Below are 16,809 nucleotides of genomic sequence, written 5' to 3'. Positions count from 1 at the left end.
CCATAAACAAAACCAAGCCTTACACTCCAAAAGTTAACTCTGGTCAACCCCTTAAAAGGTTACAAAAACCTGTGCAAAAAAGTATTTAAATACATATATAGCCATTTAAAAATAAATAATATCAAATAAATAAATATTATTTATCAAAAAACTAACAACACTGCACAGTATACATTATAAGAGAGGAAGACTGACATGGACATGCTACAGGATGTGGAATGCCTGTTTGCAATTTTTTTGTCTTTTCAGTGAGATGTTTATTGTGCCATTTATGCACACAATGACTTTCAAAAAATGTATAAAAATGGATGTCGCCATGGCACAATAACACCAATACAAGTATTGTAAAAAAAAGTGCAGTAAACTTGTTGAAACTGTAGTGCTATTTAATAGGTGTTTTAATTGTTTATGTATTTTTACATGAAAGTTAAGTTCTGTATTTGTAAACAAGTTTATGAACCTTAATTAAAAAAAGTGAAATCATAAAAATTTTATTTTAATATAACTAAACATTGTAAATGTGAAATTATTAGTTTTGCTTTTTAATTTACGGAGTATGGAAAGGTGCAATTTTAAATATGATTGTAAAAAAACATTTTTGTATATCTGAATACATTTTCTGGATTCGTTATATTTATATTACTTGAATTCATACCATAAGGCTATATTTAATGTGCCAATTAAACTTGGTTCTATATAGCACTTCTTGTAATTCATTATAGCACCTTAAAAGATTGGTGCTACAGTATATAGCACCAAAAAGGTTTTCTTTATGATTACGAGCCAAAGCACCACTTTAGGTGCTATTTAGCACCACTTATGGCTCTATTTATTGGTTCTATTTAGCACCCTTTTATAGTTCCACATAGCACTTCTTATGGTTCCATATAACACTATTTGAGAAAGGTTCTATATAGCACTATTTGACAATTGTTTTATATACCACCCAAAAGATTGGTGCTATTTAGCACAAAAAAAAAAAAAAAAAAAAAAAGGTTACAAGCCAAAGAGCCAGTTTTGGTGCTATTTAGCACCACTTTTGGCTCTATTTAGTGGTTCTTTTTAGAGTGTATCATGTTTTTCATAATGAGACTTTACCCTCACTTTCAATTATTTTATTTCAATGAAAAGTTTATTATATCACCATTTTTAAATAAAACATATAAAGGCAATATAAAGCAAATCTATTTACAAAGGGTGCCAAAAATTTTGCCCATGAGATATATAATTTGTCTGCAGATTATAAATATGTAGTACAAACATTATTAACTAACTATTAACACATTTTCATGTCCAATAACCTCTAATTTACTGCTTATTAATTTTCAGTAAGGTACTGTACTTGCTATGTTTTAGTCTGGGGTTGAATTAAAGGATTTAAAATATGAACAAGAACATGAGTATTAAGAGTATTTGGATAATTATTTCTTAAAATATATTTTAATTTTGACCCTAGGAGCCTGCAACAATTCAGAACATTGCTCTTCTATTAGGAGAAGCAACGCTGGTGCATTTTTTTTTTCTCGCAGATTAATATGCAACTGAAGTAAAGGCTAATACACCTCTGCATTGAGTGGTTTGTAATGGAGTAGTTTATTTAACTGCTTTTTTTTTCACTGGGACAGTGAATCAGCATCAGTGAGTTGTTTAAACTATGCTAGTTTTTTTAACATCTGTTATTTTACGTAATGATGGTAAATGGGATAGAAATTGCACTGCTGAAATTGACACAGATTTTTAGTAATCAGACTTAGTGAGTCTTAAAAAGTGTACTTAATGAGACATTAAAAATGACAATAAACATACATATCTGTATCAGGACAGCTGGGCCTTTTTCCCTAAAGACCACCGAACGCACTGCTTCCAAAGGCCACTGAAATTAATTCAAGTCACAGATGTGTCATGAATTGTATGACGCTTATTGACAGACTGTTAATACTTGTAATACTTGCAAGCTAATTACCCTTATGAATGTCAGGGCATAGCCGGGAATGAGGCATGCAAATTATTCATCATTTGTTCATATTAATATGACACAGTGTTATGGTCTTTTGTTTTGATGAGGAAATGACACGAATTCTGATTCAGTGCCTGCTCATGGAAAACCGATGGAAGAAGCAGGTTTTACAATGAATTCAATCAATATGAGTCTATTTTTTATCATCATTGTGGAGCCACTAGCAGGTGGACAGACAAAAGGGAAAGAAAATATATAAAGGATAATAGATAAAAACAAATACAGATAAATTCTCCTTCTGCATGACTGAGATCAGCTTTTTGTCAGCTATTTTGGTTCCTTAATCTCAGTTTCCTTTCCATTTTTATATCCATGCATGGTTTCTTGAAAGTCTTGATTCTGATTGGCTGGACAGTGTGGAATAAAATCATCTATGCTACAAGGTTGCTGCATGCTAGATACTGATTGGGTGATAAACATTCCAAGATGTGCTATATTCAGTGATCTAAAGTTAGTCCAGGTCGGATTTTACAGTTTTATATCACTACGCTAAATGATTCCAGTTAATTTACAGCAATGAATCAAATCAAAACAGAAAACCAGAAGGCTTTGGTTGAGAAGAACTCTTTCAAACATTTATTATCTGTCACGCTGGCTTGACTGTTTGGTACCATGTTTTGACTGAATAATATGAAAGTTATAGGCTGCAATCATCCATTTTTTTTTCTGCATCGGGCTGCTAATTCTGCAAAAACAATTGCCTACATGTACATTATCCCATATTTAATGCACAGGTATTTCTAGTCAGTTTTGACCAAAATACTAATTACATGCACACGCCACATAAATTAGTTGTAACTATAGTAAATCAGTGATCAGCTTTTATTCTTCTGTGTGATCTCAAGAAAACTGGCATGTGCTTCATCATAGAACTAATAGGGATTAATCAACTCACAAATATGCTTAAAAAGTTCTGAAGTAATAATAACTAACAAATGTATTTTGAGTTTTTATACATGCACTCTCAGAAATAAAGCTACAGGAGCTGTCATTGGGGCACTAACTTTTCATAATATTTCATAATATTTCTAATATGCATTTTTAAGGTATCAATGTGGACTCTTTGGGTGCAAATCTGTATCTTTTGAAAAGGTATTGCCCCAGTGACAGCTCCTGTACCTTTATTTCTGAGAGTGTATATATAATTTTGGGTAAAATATGGACAAAAACAACTGCTGAGTTAATCTTCTGAATACATTTATAGGACCAAATGGAACCTAATAGTCGATTGGGTTTTATCCATATTTTACCCAATTTAGGTTGAAATAACAAATTATTTTTTAACAATGTAAAGTTTTGTAACTGATCAAATAATTCAGTCAAATACTGCATTGCAAAGAGCAACCTTAGTTACAATTTGTATATAACTTGGCAACCAGTGTTGGGTAAGTTACTTTTGAAAAGTAATTAATAACAATTACTAATTACTACTCAAAAATTGTATTCTGATTACAAAGACTAATTACATAATATAAAAAGTTGCTTTTAAAACATATAAAATACACCTATAAAAATACAATAATTTAATATTCACTGAAAAACATTACAATGGGTTGATCACAGCACCTTGACATATTCAAAAGAGCTAGAGAGATAGTTTGCCCCAAAACGTGAAATACTCCCATCATTCACTTGTTCCAAACCCATTTGTCTTTTTTTTTTTTTTTTCATAAAGTATGAAACTGATCGGTCAGTTCTTGTCACGTGACACATGGTTTACAACTGGTTCGCCTGGGAAATATGCAATCCTACACTCGATCCAGATCCTGCACAAAAATCTAATTTTGAAGAGTTGGGCCGCTGCTGTTTTGGGCACCGTTGCTCTACTTGGTGACGAGTATTGTCTTTGAAGGCTTTCTGTTCAAGTGCTTGAAAAAGTTGCTGGTCGACTTAAAAACAGTCAAAAGTTCTTTAGAGACTGGACATAGACAAAATTTCACAGCAATATTTTTGTTTTTACGCTCAATGAAATCAAAGTAATCTTTGTATTTCCACTTGACGAAGCAACCACTCTCGACAGCAGTCATTCCAGCTCGCGTTCTCCAGTAATTTAAAAGCATATGCTTACATGCTAACAATGCAGCAAAAAACATGATTTAAAAGAAGCATTTTTTTCTTCTAAATATTATATTTGTAACTAACGCAGTTACATTGACTTTAGTAACTGTAGTCAAATTACGCAAATGTAAAATGTAATTTATTACATTACTGCTTTTCTCAGAAATGTTATTAGTAGATTAAAGTAATGTGTTACTGTGGAACACATTACACCCAACTCTGTTGACAACATATTGACATGCCTTAAAGGATTTTAAAGGCAATTTACTGAGTTAGTTTTATGTACACACAAACACACGTACAGCTATCTTTAATATTTATAGGAACTTATCAAAGATTTTGACTGAATATTCTATCGCCTACTATAACTCTACCCCTAAACCCAACCCTCACAGGAAACAATTAGCATTTTTATATTTTCAAAACACTTAATTTTGTGTGATTTATGAAAAAAAAAAATCTGCACAAGTTCAAAATACATTGGTACTGTATTGCTAGCACATTTGGTCCCCACAACATGAGGAACACAAGGTACACACGCACATGTGTTCACAAAATGAGGCAGAATTGCAGTTAAGTTTCCAAATTCCCCGGAACTTCAAGGCAAACAGTGTTTGTAGTAGCTGGACTGCTGCCAGCGAGCCGCAAACCAAAAAGCGGGCACTTGAGCACTTATGATTATAACCCTATTGGATTGTACCTCAATATGATGGGAAGGCAACAAAGGGCCGGGCTGCCACTTTCATGTCAATGAAACACAAGATGTTAGATAAAAGACTAACAGAAGCCATAAAACTGAGAGCCTACAAGAACAAAGTGGACAAACACATTCAACATCTGAGGTACTGAATTAATTTGAGGCACTGAAAAAACAAGAGATTGTCTTTTTGGGTATATTTTGGAGAGAGATAAAAGCCAAGGCGATTTTGAGAGGGGACATATGGTCATCCGCAGTGCGATTCTGTTTTGATCGCAGCCGGTTCAGCTTTATTGGGCGGCTGACAAACCAAATCTTGATGTCAATGCAGTTTTTTTTTTTTTGGAAGGTAACAAGTGGTGCTCCTGCTCTATAAACAAACAGTGAAAGGAGCAAAGGGACTATTGTTGTTGAAAGTCCTCAGCGGGCTGTTTCTTTCAGGACAGCACACAGCTGAGACTAAAAGCACATGAAATACACATAAAAGAAGAGGAGGGTGTACTTAAACAAATGCTTCTAAGACAAGACACTGCAGGTGAACAGGATAAAAAATAAATATATATAATACTAATATTTATCACCATCCATTCACAATTTCACAAAACAATTATATTTTTCTAAAATGTATTGGTAATAAAGAATTTCAAGCACAAAAAATCTAAACACTGAGTGAAATCATACAGTTTTATGTCACAAAGTCAATGGTCTTTGCATATAAAGGGTTCTTTTATATTCTTTAACATTCTGCATGCAGGCATTTTCCAAGGGTGCTTTCACACCTTGCTTTTGGTTTCGGAACCTGGTAGTGCAGTTTGCTTGACATATGTGAATCCAGCAATCGAGATCAAATCTGTGCCAAAACAACGGGTCTGGCATTGCCTGAATGGGTGGTCTTGGCTCACTTGAAACAAACTCTGGAGTGGATCGATTTTAATGAGAAAGCAATACGATCCGTGTCAGGCCACTGTGTATTATGGATATGGAATTAACATATATGGCTATATGAAAAGAGAATTATGAGTAGGGCCGGATGTCATTTCTACAGGTAAATGTGCGTTTCCTGTCAAATACGAAAGTGAAAGCATGTTAACTATTAACGAAAGCTGTTTATTCTTTAGGAAAATTGACTGAACAGCAGTCTTGGTTTATCTGTTATTTCTCTCTGTAATGTAAAGCCTAATGCATAACTGCTATGTATGAAAAAGTCTTATCTCTGATTTATATTTGATGACAATGTCTGTGGGTGTCATCATTCAAAATTATAGCACAGCTTTTCGCTTATATCGTCTTATTGCTCATAAACCCCGAAACTCTGACCAATGTAGGGAGATTTTACTCACATGTGACTTGTTTTAGTTTTGGTTTATTAAAAAAAAAATGTTGCAGTGTGAAAGCAAACCACACCAGGAACAAAGTGCAACATTGTGACAATTTTATTCCCTATTTCAGAACAAAAGAATCGATCCAAAGCACCTGAAAACACCCTAAGTGTGAGATGCAGTACTACATGGATTTTGAGGAGCCCACAGGTTTTACCTCATACCAAACTTCTGTAATATGCCCGAATTAAAGTACTCACTGTGCTCACTGCTTTGACTTGCGGGTCGAAAACGACCCGGGCACCATTTTAACAGCAGGAAAAAAAAAAAAAAAAACTTTAACAATTTTTTTTTCTATTTTGACGTTTTCTAAAAAAAACTAAATATTAGAAAAAAAAATTCTATTTAATTTTTTTCATTAAGGCTTTACATCTCTCTAACCCCCAGTCTGCTATTGCAGGTTTTTACAATAGAAATTACACCCTCTAATTTAGTCAAATACGAGTTGTCCACTGATTAATCATTGATGAAGAACTCCACACTGATGATGGAAAACCTAGACATTCACAGAGTTTGTAATGAAGATGAGGTTATTTGTTTATGCAAAATATATTTGTGGATTGAAATTAAACTACTTTAATTAAAAGGTTCATTGAAAGCAGGTCATTTTGACCTAAAGGATAAAATGATGTATACAGAATTTTAGACAATGTAAAATAGATTCAAATTGAGTCGGGTATCAATTCAAATGTCCTAATTTTTCAGAATATGAGTTTTGAGTTTACTACCATATTAGCTTCTCTGACTATTTCATGGCAAACATACATACAATTTACAAACTTTTATATAAAAAAACACTTTTCTAAACTAATAAAAAAAACATTAATAAATATAACATAAATAAGATAAAATTCTAATCTATTTTTTTTATATTTTCTTTGATACAAAATTCTAACATTTTAAAGCATTTACATTTAAAAAGAATTCCTTTAAATCCAATAAATACTTGTGTGAGAACATTAAAAATAGGTCATTGCAAAACTATATGTTTAACAATTACGTTGCTATTGAAGTATTTACATTTTGGAACAACATCTCCACTGAGTAGATGCCCTTAGAATATAGTTTTGAATAAATCCATGACTTTTAATGTATGCATATATTTCTGGTGGACATTTTTTTTTCTCACTGAATATGAGCAACAGTCATTGACATCTAAAGAAACTAATTGATAAGGGAAACAATTAAAAGAGTATTTTGAATATTTTCTTTATACTCACTGTAAAAAAAAAAAAAAAAATGCTCGGTTCCACACAATTCCTTCATGTTAACCTATTAAGGAAGGAAGGAATTCAGTCAACATAATTGTTTTTAAAGATTTAATTGAATCGAACATAAAACAATTAAGTTGATCCTCAAAACACCTTTATATAAAGTATATGGATTCAACTCATTTTAAATAAGTAGTTTGAACAAGTATAGCAAAAATAAATGAATAATGAAAATAAAAAAAAGTCCAAAAGCCTAAAATGCACAGGTGCATAACAAACCAGTTTATGCCTGCAGTGTCTGTCCCTAATATACACATCTAAGACCATTCATTGTTTCATTTGCCCTGAAGAAACACGGCATAAAAGCATCCCGCACCAAGCACTAGGATGAAGGGATGACTTTAAAGAGAATCCCTGAAAACAGTTTGGGCTGAGGGGGATCCAGATGGTTTTCAGCATACGCAGTGTTATAAAACAAAAATGTGGTAAACAGGTGTTTATCACAGACACATACATGAGCTCAATCAGTGCTTTGCCACCGCTTCAGCTTCAGGACAAACAGAACATTTCTCACATCAAGCAGCGGCCAGAACATTTGCAATTGATTAATGTACATGATTAATCATGTACTTAAAATCTGATGCGGACAGTTGGCTTACTACATGCAAAATACGGTAAACATGGCAAACTGGTAATTCTGAAAAATCATATGCAGCAGAAATGCAAATTTCTGCAGAACATACACATTCCTTACAACCTAGGAGTTGCATTGCTTTAAAAAAAAAGATAAGATAAGAAGCAAACCATTTATAAATAAATTATATCAAAAGCACAGCTAACTTATAAAAATAAAAATAAAATTAAATCCTATTTAATAAAATAAAATAAAATAAAATAAAATAAAATCTATAATAAATAAAAGTAAAATACAATAAATGTAAGTACAATAAAATAAATAAATAAATAAATAAATAAATAAATAAATAAATAAATAAATAAATAAATAAATATAATTTAATTAACCTAAAGCACAGGTGTCAAACTCAGTTCCAAAAGGGCCGCAGCTCTGCACAGTTTAGTTCCAACCCCAATTCCAACACACCTGATCAAACTAATTGAGTCCTTCAGGCTTTTTTGAAACCTACAGGTAAGTGTGTTGGAGCAGGGTTGGAACTAAACTGTGCAGGGCTTCGCCCCTCCAGGAATTCAGTTTGACACCCCTGACCTAAAGGATAAATTAGGAAAAATAAAGATAAAGAAACATAATTCTAAAAAAAAAAAAAAACATAAATCACACAGAAATGCAAATTACAAAGAAATAAAAAAATGTGAAAATTAAAAAAAAAGAAAGATTTAGAACACAATAAATCTTGAACTAAAATCAATTCATAAACAATTTATAAAGGAATTATAACCAAACACACTGCAAAAAATAAATTGAATGTAAGTAAAAATTTAATTAAGTAAATTAAATTATATATATATATATATATATATATATATATATATATATATATATATATATATATATATATATATATATATATACATACATATATATATATATATATATATATATATATATATATATATATATATATATATATATATATATATATATAATATAAAATTAATAATAATGAAATAAAATCTTTATAAACTTTCTAATCCATGTATAAACTAATTATGACCAATACCCCGCTAAAATAAAATAAAATAAAATCTTTTTAAACTTTATAAATCATTTATTAATTAATTATAACCAAACACACTGCAAAAATAAATTAAATATACACTTTATAAACTTTATAACCTTTTCTAATAACCAATACACAGCTAAAATAAAATATTTATAAACTTTATAAAACATTTATAAATGGATTATAACCAATACACTACTAAAATAAAAAAGTTAATAATAATAAAATAAAATGAAATAATCTTTATAAACTTTATAAACCATTTATAAATTAATTATAACCAATATATTGCTAAAATAAAAAATAATAATAATAAAACAAAATGAAATAATCTTCATAAGTTTTATAAAACATTTATAATTATAACCAATACACTGCTAAAATAAAATCAAAATAAAATGAAATAAGTATTTCTTAAATAGAGATTTCAAATATTTACATGAAATAGTTGAAAAAACAAAAGTATTGTCTTACTTTATATTCGGCTGCTTGGCTATTTCCAAGAAACATTCTTTGGATTATTAAAATTGTCTTCTCTGTAACAAAAAAATGGTACTTGTGTGGTGCATTGACTATGTAAACAAAGTCTTATTGATTTATTTTTAGCATGTACTGGAATACCAATATTTTGACAAAACTAACCACAAAATTATAATTTTCAAAATTCTAAATTAGTCTGTAACCAACCATTGACATTCTATCATCATATACCCTTGTGTATTTCCAAACTCATTAGACATAATCTAATATGGGACAAAAATGTAAAATAAAACCGCAGAATGTCTTTGATCAGCTAAAAAACAAACTAACAAACAAAATATACATTAGTCCCCAAATGAGAAGCAATTCAGTTCCAAGAATCTCAGATCGCCAAGTTGCAGTGTAAAACTCCAGCTAAATTATCCAATAGAAGCCTGTTAAAACTTGAACGGGAATTGATTCAAATCCTCAACAATTTGTATTCTGTCATTCAGCTGTGCATTTGGACAGAAGAGACAGACAGACAGACAGACAGACTGCAGGCGTGAAATAATGTCCCATGAGCACTTCTCTCCCATTTTGCATTTCATAACAGTTTGGAATAAAGAAAAAAACTCCAGCTCTGCAAAACAGCACGCGATGGGATGTAGAGTAATCTAAATGAACCTGACTATCAAGTGGCGCCGCCATGGGCCATTTGTAAATGCCAGCAAATCTTACGATGGTGGTGGCGATCCTTCATTTCTTCATAAAGACTGCTGATCCACGAGATGAGATATAACATTCAAAAAAGAGGAGCTCCAGCTGTTTCCCTTCTCTGTCTACTGGGACAGACAACTCAGAAATCCCTCAAATGCTTGATTAACAGCTGGAGCTCCCTCTCTTTATTAGCTGTCATATTCTTCACTACTCTGAATATTTTGTCAGGGTTGGATAATTTTGAAAAGTGCAGATGCAATGCTTTAAGTTTTGACTAAATGAATAAATATTAAAGCAGTATTTGCACAGGAAAAAAAGTGTATTTAAAGTCATAATGGTTAGCTATGCTGAATTATTAACCCCCTGTATATTTTTCCCCAATTTCTGTTTAACAGAAAGAAGGGTTTTTCAACACATTTCTACACATAATAGTTTTAATAACTAATTTCTAATAACTGATTTATTTAATCTTTGCCATAATAACAGTAGATAATATTTTACTAGATATTTTTCAAGACATTTAAAGGCTTAATTAGGTTAATTAGGCAAGCTAGGATAATTAATTAGACAAGTCACTGTATAATGATGGTTTGTTCTGCAGACAGTCGAAAATAAGATTACTTAAGGGGGCTAATAATATTGACCTTAATATGTTATTATTATTATTATTATTATTATTATTATTTTAATAAAACTGATTTTATTCTAGTCAAAATAAAACCAAAAATACTTTCTCAAGGAAAAAAAAATTATATATAATAATATATAAATTTCCGATACCTTGTTGAATATATGCCACGAAGGATTAAGGCAGTTTTGAAGGTAATTGGGTCCAACCCGATACTAGTAAAGGCTGATTTATAGTAGCGCAAGCTCTGTGATTGGTCGGCTTGGTAGCGCTAACGAGTCTGGGCAGGATCGAGAACCGCATGAATGGTGCGAGCCTGATGGAGCGATTGTTTACAAGTGTGGAGTCCCGTGAAGGAGCTCCGGATGGAAAGTTTTGTTTTGTGTTTACCTCATAGTTAAAGTTGTTGCACGTCCGCCGGTTCCTGCCTCAAAATGAGCGAGTTTGAGCCACTTGTACATCCCGGAAGTGTTCAGGAAAAGCAAAACAGCAGCGAAGAAACTCGACACAGAGGAACATTTACACCTCACTTCCAACTAGCGTTTCGAAAGTGTTAATGCAGACCAACAGAGACAGCGCGCAGAAGTAAAAATGCACAGCTACGCGCGTTGCCTGCGCCGTGTGTTACGCCAGTCACTTGACGCAGAAGGATAAACCAGGCTTTAACCAGGCTTAAGGTATACCTAATAAAGTAGCTGGTTAGTGTATATATGTTATTTACTTTCACTATTGTAGTAAAACCTTTTGTTATAGTAAGTAATGTAAACTCACGTATTTAATAATAGAAAATTATATTTAATTATATAAGAATTTACAATTATATTATTTTAATTCAATTAATAATAGAGCAATCAATATATAAAAATTATATATATATATATATATATATATATATATATATATATATATATATATATATATATATATATATATATATATATATATATATATATATAATTTTTTTTCTTTATGATTCTTGCTTGTGCAATATTGCTTCACTTATCACATCTTATAAATATAAACTAGAACAAAAAATACAAATAAAAATTTGCATTATATGGACAGTCTAACCTCATTGTACCAGGCTCCATCACCAAGTGAATGCTTTTGAACCCTTAAGATGCGTTTCATTTTTTTCCAAAGTGAGTGGCACGCTCCACAATGTCAGTTCACACATCATTAAATCAGTTATGATATTACTGTAAACATATTTTAGAAATACAGCCCCACCCCTTACTAAACAGTCAAACCAATAACATTTACACAACAACAAAAGACCTGTTGAGACTGAAATACAGACAATTTGACAACTAGTGTCTGCCTTCACTATATATAGTTGACAATATTTTCAGTATTCACTGACCCCTCAAATAACATGAGCTGAACTGCAAAATACCCTATTCAACCTGTCAGCACAATGTTCAACATGCCGTTAACTCCGCCGACACACTATTTAATTTCTCGCAAAGTCCAAAAAGAACTTGAATTGTTATTGCGACGTCTTTTTTTTTCCAAGACCCAAATATGAAAATGAGAAGATGGTACATATGCGAAATACGATTAAGACGCCGCACACAGCCTTCTCTATCAGTGGCATTTTAATTAAAAAACATTCTGCAATTCCCAGAATGCAATTACCGCTTTAGGGATTGGTGCATCGACACTGACAATTTTTCTCATTTCCTATGCATCTGCTGACAACCCTTTCAATATCTGCTTAATTCATCCAGTCCTATTCAGAGGGAATGAACAAAAAAAAATTATCACATTCAATGAAAGTCTCTTTTATAACCTGTACTTTTGATCATTTGAAAAGCACACAAAGGCAGCGCACAAAGCGAACACCAAAGTAGCCATAAAAATGTATTTCCACACATTAAGTGATCTCCAATAGTCATTTATTTAGAGAAGAAAGAGGCAGAGCTGTTTAGAGATGCAAAAGTAGTCGACGAGTCACCTATTCTTTATAAATTTAGTCCTGACGGAAAGCTGCTAAAAGTCTGCATGGGGTTAAAATTGTAATTATTTTTGTGCAAATTGTATAAAATTATGGAAAAAGAAAAGCTTTACTTTGCTATGTTAATGTAATTTATAGAGGACTTATGAAATAGCTAATAGATAGCAGCAATTAGAGTTTATAATGAAAAGCTATGAATGTCTAGTTTTAATTTAATACATAATCACTATAAATTCCAGGTTATCTAGATCAGTGGTTCTCAAAGTGGGAGTTTGGACCCCTCGAGGGTCGCGGGACAATGAAGAAGGTCCATAACCTACTAAAAATTGTTTTTTAAAGTTACTATATACTATATTGTAGCTTATAGTTACTGGTTTGGATTGCGACCCCTGAGGTAATTAAATTATATTAAAGACACAGCAAAAGCATCAGATGCAGCAGATTAATTTTATAACACTAGGTTAAACTTTCTAGCACATTTACAGCACTGACATGCATTAAAAAAATATAAAAATAATTAACAAAGATTACACTTGGGTCTATTGGTGTGTGCGCGCCATTGCATGCAAGGTTTCTGTATTTATATCCACCTCAGAGGATATTGGGGGTCGCGAGTCACTGACATTGTTATTTTGGGGGTCGCAGGCTGAAAAAGTTTGGGAACCCCTGATCTAGATATTACAGTATATTGTACATGTCCCTGTAGACGTCACAAGTATGATTAAAAATCGATTTAAAAATGCATTATTTGTCATGAATTATATTTAATTATCTAACAATTGTAATCTTCCTATTGAACAGAATATAGCACACTGTAAAACCCAACAGTCAACATTGTCAAATGAAATGAGTGTAGTTAACTCAAAATTAACTGAAAGTTAATTCTACTTATTGGAAAAGAGTTTTGTACTCAGTGTTGAAGGTAATGAGTTAATTAAATATTTCATTACTTCAACTTAAAAGGAGTAAGTTGACAATACTCGTATAGATTATTTTTTTTCGAATGGTTTGTTGCAATGGGTTTCCTTAAACGGTTTGAGTTGCCTTAACTAATTGGGTTTTACAGTACTCAATTGGTTTGAGTTATCTTCATTTATTGGATTTTACTGTGCTCAGATTGCTTCATTTACTCAAATGGATTAAGTTCACAGTACATATTAGGCTTAGTTTTTTAACTTAAATGGTTTATTGAAATCAGTTTCCTCAACTGGTTAAATTATTCTTAACTTTTTGGGTTTTACAGTGTAGATAAATTAAAATTCTTGTAAATTAATATATCTGAAAAAAATAAAATAAATAGGGCGTTAATTCTCAACTGAATTTAAACTCTTTAAATAAAGATTCTTTATTGACGTTGATGGCTCCATGAATAAAACAATACTGAAATGTCAAAAATGAACTAACTAACTAACTAACTAACTAACTAACTAACTAACTAACTAACTAACTAACTAACTAACTAACTAACTAAACAAATAAACAAACAAACAAACAAACAAACAAATAGATAAAAAAATAAATAATTAAAACATATTTTCTTCATTAAGGCTTTATTAGCAAATATTAACAAGGAATTGTTAAAAAATTATATGAAATAAAACTGACTGTTTGTCTATATTTGGCTGTTTGGCTATTTCTAAGAAATTTCTTTTGGATTATTAAACATTTGTTCACTGTAAGAAAAAAGATATTGATACTATCTAAAAAACATTTATGTACTTTTTCAATATTCAATAATTCGACAACACTGATCATAAACATTTGTCTGTTACCAACCATTGGCTTTCTATCATCATTTAACTAATGCGTATGTCTTTTCAAGGTCATTTTAATGTTGAACAGTACTATTATATTTTACTTGTATTATATAATATAATTATTTTTTTCATCAAATCAGATGGTTGTGTGTCATGGGTTTTCAAATGGGCAATGTGAAACACAACAACGAACCTCATTGGTTCTCACGTGTCAAGCAAGCATACTTGAGCTTCCATGACTTTTTTTGCTGATCAGTGTTGTAAAGTACAGTGTAAATCCAATATATTCATCTTATGAAGCAATCAACAAGGAAGTCAATAGTTATATGTTTACATTTCCACATAGAATATTTTTTAATCTCTTTGCAAAAACGTTGAAGTCTCAGAGTTTTGGCTGAACAGACTTTTCATTGAAAAAAGTACATTTCAAAAACACAAAAAGCACAAAAAAATATGCGTTTTTTACTTTGAGATTCTGTCTTGTTTTTAGTCCAAAAAATCTTTAAAAAAAATCTTAAATCAAAAAATACTGTCTTGTTTTCAGAAATAACATTAATTGAAATTACAGTACGTGAGTTTTTTCTTAAAACAAACTAAACAATCTGGCAATGCGGTAATCAATAGAATCTTGTTTAGCTTTGAAATAAGATTTTTGCTCACCCTACCGATACCAAATTGATTATTTAGCTTATTTAATTTACCATTTTTATTTCTGAAACCAGATAATATTTTTTGCTCATCCCAAAATGTTTCTAGCTTTTAGAACTTTTAGATATTTGCACTTGAAACGAGACAAAAACGTTAAGATTAAATTTTTTTGCAGTGCAATTATTTAGTCAACCTATTAATAAAACATTATTAAAAAGACTCCAAAATCTGTACCTATAAAGTAATATCCGGTTTCTATCTCTGAATCAGCACCTTCTAATGTCCGCTTTACAGCATGAAACCATTTGGTGAATTCAAGACTTCTCACCTTTAATGCATTCTCATGCAGAACGTGGTCTTCTACAAATTCTCCCGCATTAGATACCAAATTAGAAAATATCCCGTCTAATAACATCAGCTGCCCTTTAAATTATTCTCTTGAACCTGCAGCACTCCATCATGCAGCAGAGTTAATTAAGCTATGGAGAGAGTAATAAAGAAGATGGATGTGGAGCAGTCAGAGACTCGCGGCCCCTCCACACGACAACAACTGAAGCCTCGTAAGGTCAGAGACCAGCGATTGATGGATCTGTCAGCCAATCGTCTTACGATGACAGTCAACTTCCTCCCCACTGAATTGGATTGTTCCTGCCCTGCAGTGCCATGAGTTTGGGGTACTGGCCTTGCTTGGAATGTGGCGAATCGGAAAATGGCTGTCTGCTATTTGCCGTCAATGACATAATGCAAAGAGCCAGCCAATCAGGGTTATAGTAGATTGACTCGAATAAGACTGATAAAATAAAACAAAAATAGTAAACAAAATAGTGAAGTGGTGAATTGGAAATTGTTGTCTATATTTTGCTCTTAATGCCGTATATGCAAAAAGCCAGCCAATCAGAGTCATGGCAGACTGACTGAAATATCACTGTAAAAAAAAAAAAATAAATAAAAAAAAATAAAATAAATAAATAAAATACAAAATAATAAAATAAAATAAAATGAAAAATAATAAAATAAAATTAAATAAAATAAAATTAAATTAAAAAAGTTGTGTATTGGAAATGGAAACTGATGTCTGTTATTTGCTGTCAATGTCAAATTGATTTCAAAAACACGGTACAATAAAACAAAATAAATAAAATAAAATAATGAATGAGTAAATTAAATAAAATAATAAATTGATAAAAAATAAAACAAAATAATGAATGAATAAAGACAAATAAAATAAAATTAAATAATGAATGAATAAATAAATTAATATAAAATAAAATGATGAATGAATAAATAATATAAAATAATGAATAAATAATTAAAATAAAATAATGAATGAATAAACAAAATAGAATACAATACAATAAAATTTAATTAAAAAATAAAATAAAATAAAATAAAATAAAATAAAATAAAATAAAAAAAATTAAATTAAATTAAATTAAATTAAATTAAATAAAAAAAAGTTGTGTATTGGAAATGGCTCCTTGTTATTTGCTGTTTATTTTGCTATTTTATTTTTATTGTTAGTTTATTGTGGTTTAAACTATTAATAAATACTACAATACTATCATGATGCAAGAGTGT

General features: G+C 30.9%; 1 protein-coding gene across 10 annotated transcripts in view; it reads right to left on the bottom strand.

Moving 5' to 3' along the window:
- cntn4 (contactin 4) overlaps positions 1-16,809 on the bottom strand; it is a 430,281-nt gene that overhangs the window by 189,822 nt on the left and 223,650 nt on the right.

Source organism: Danio rerio, chromosome 6, assembly GCF_052040795.2.
Source record: "Danio rerio strain M-AB ecotype USA chromosome 6, GRCz13ab, whole genome shotgun sequence".
NCBI classification, from domain to species: domain Eukaryota; kingdom Metazoa; phylum Chordata; class Actinopteri; order Cypriniformes; family Danionidae; genus Danio; species Danio rerio.
Note: the sequence above shows the minus strand (reverse complement) of the source record. Positions and strands in the feature narration are given on the sequence as shown.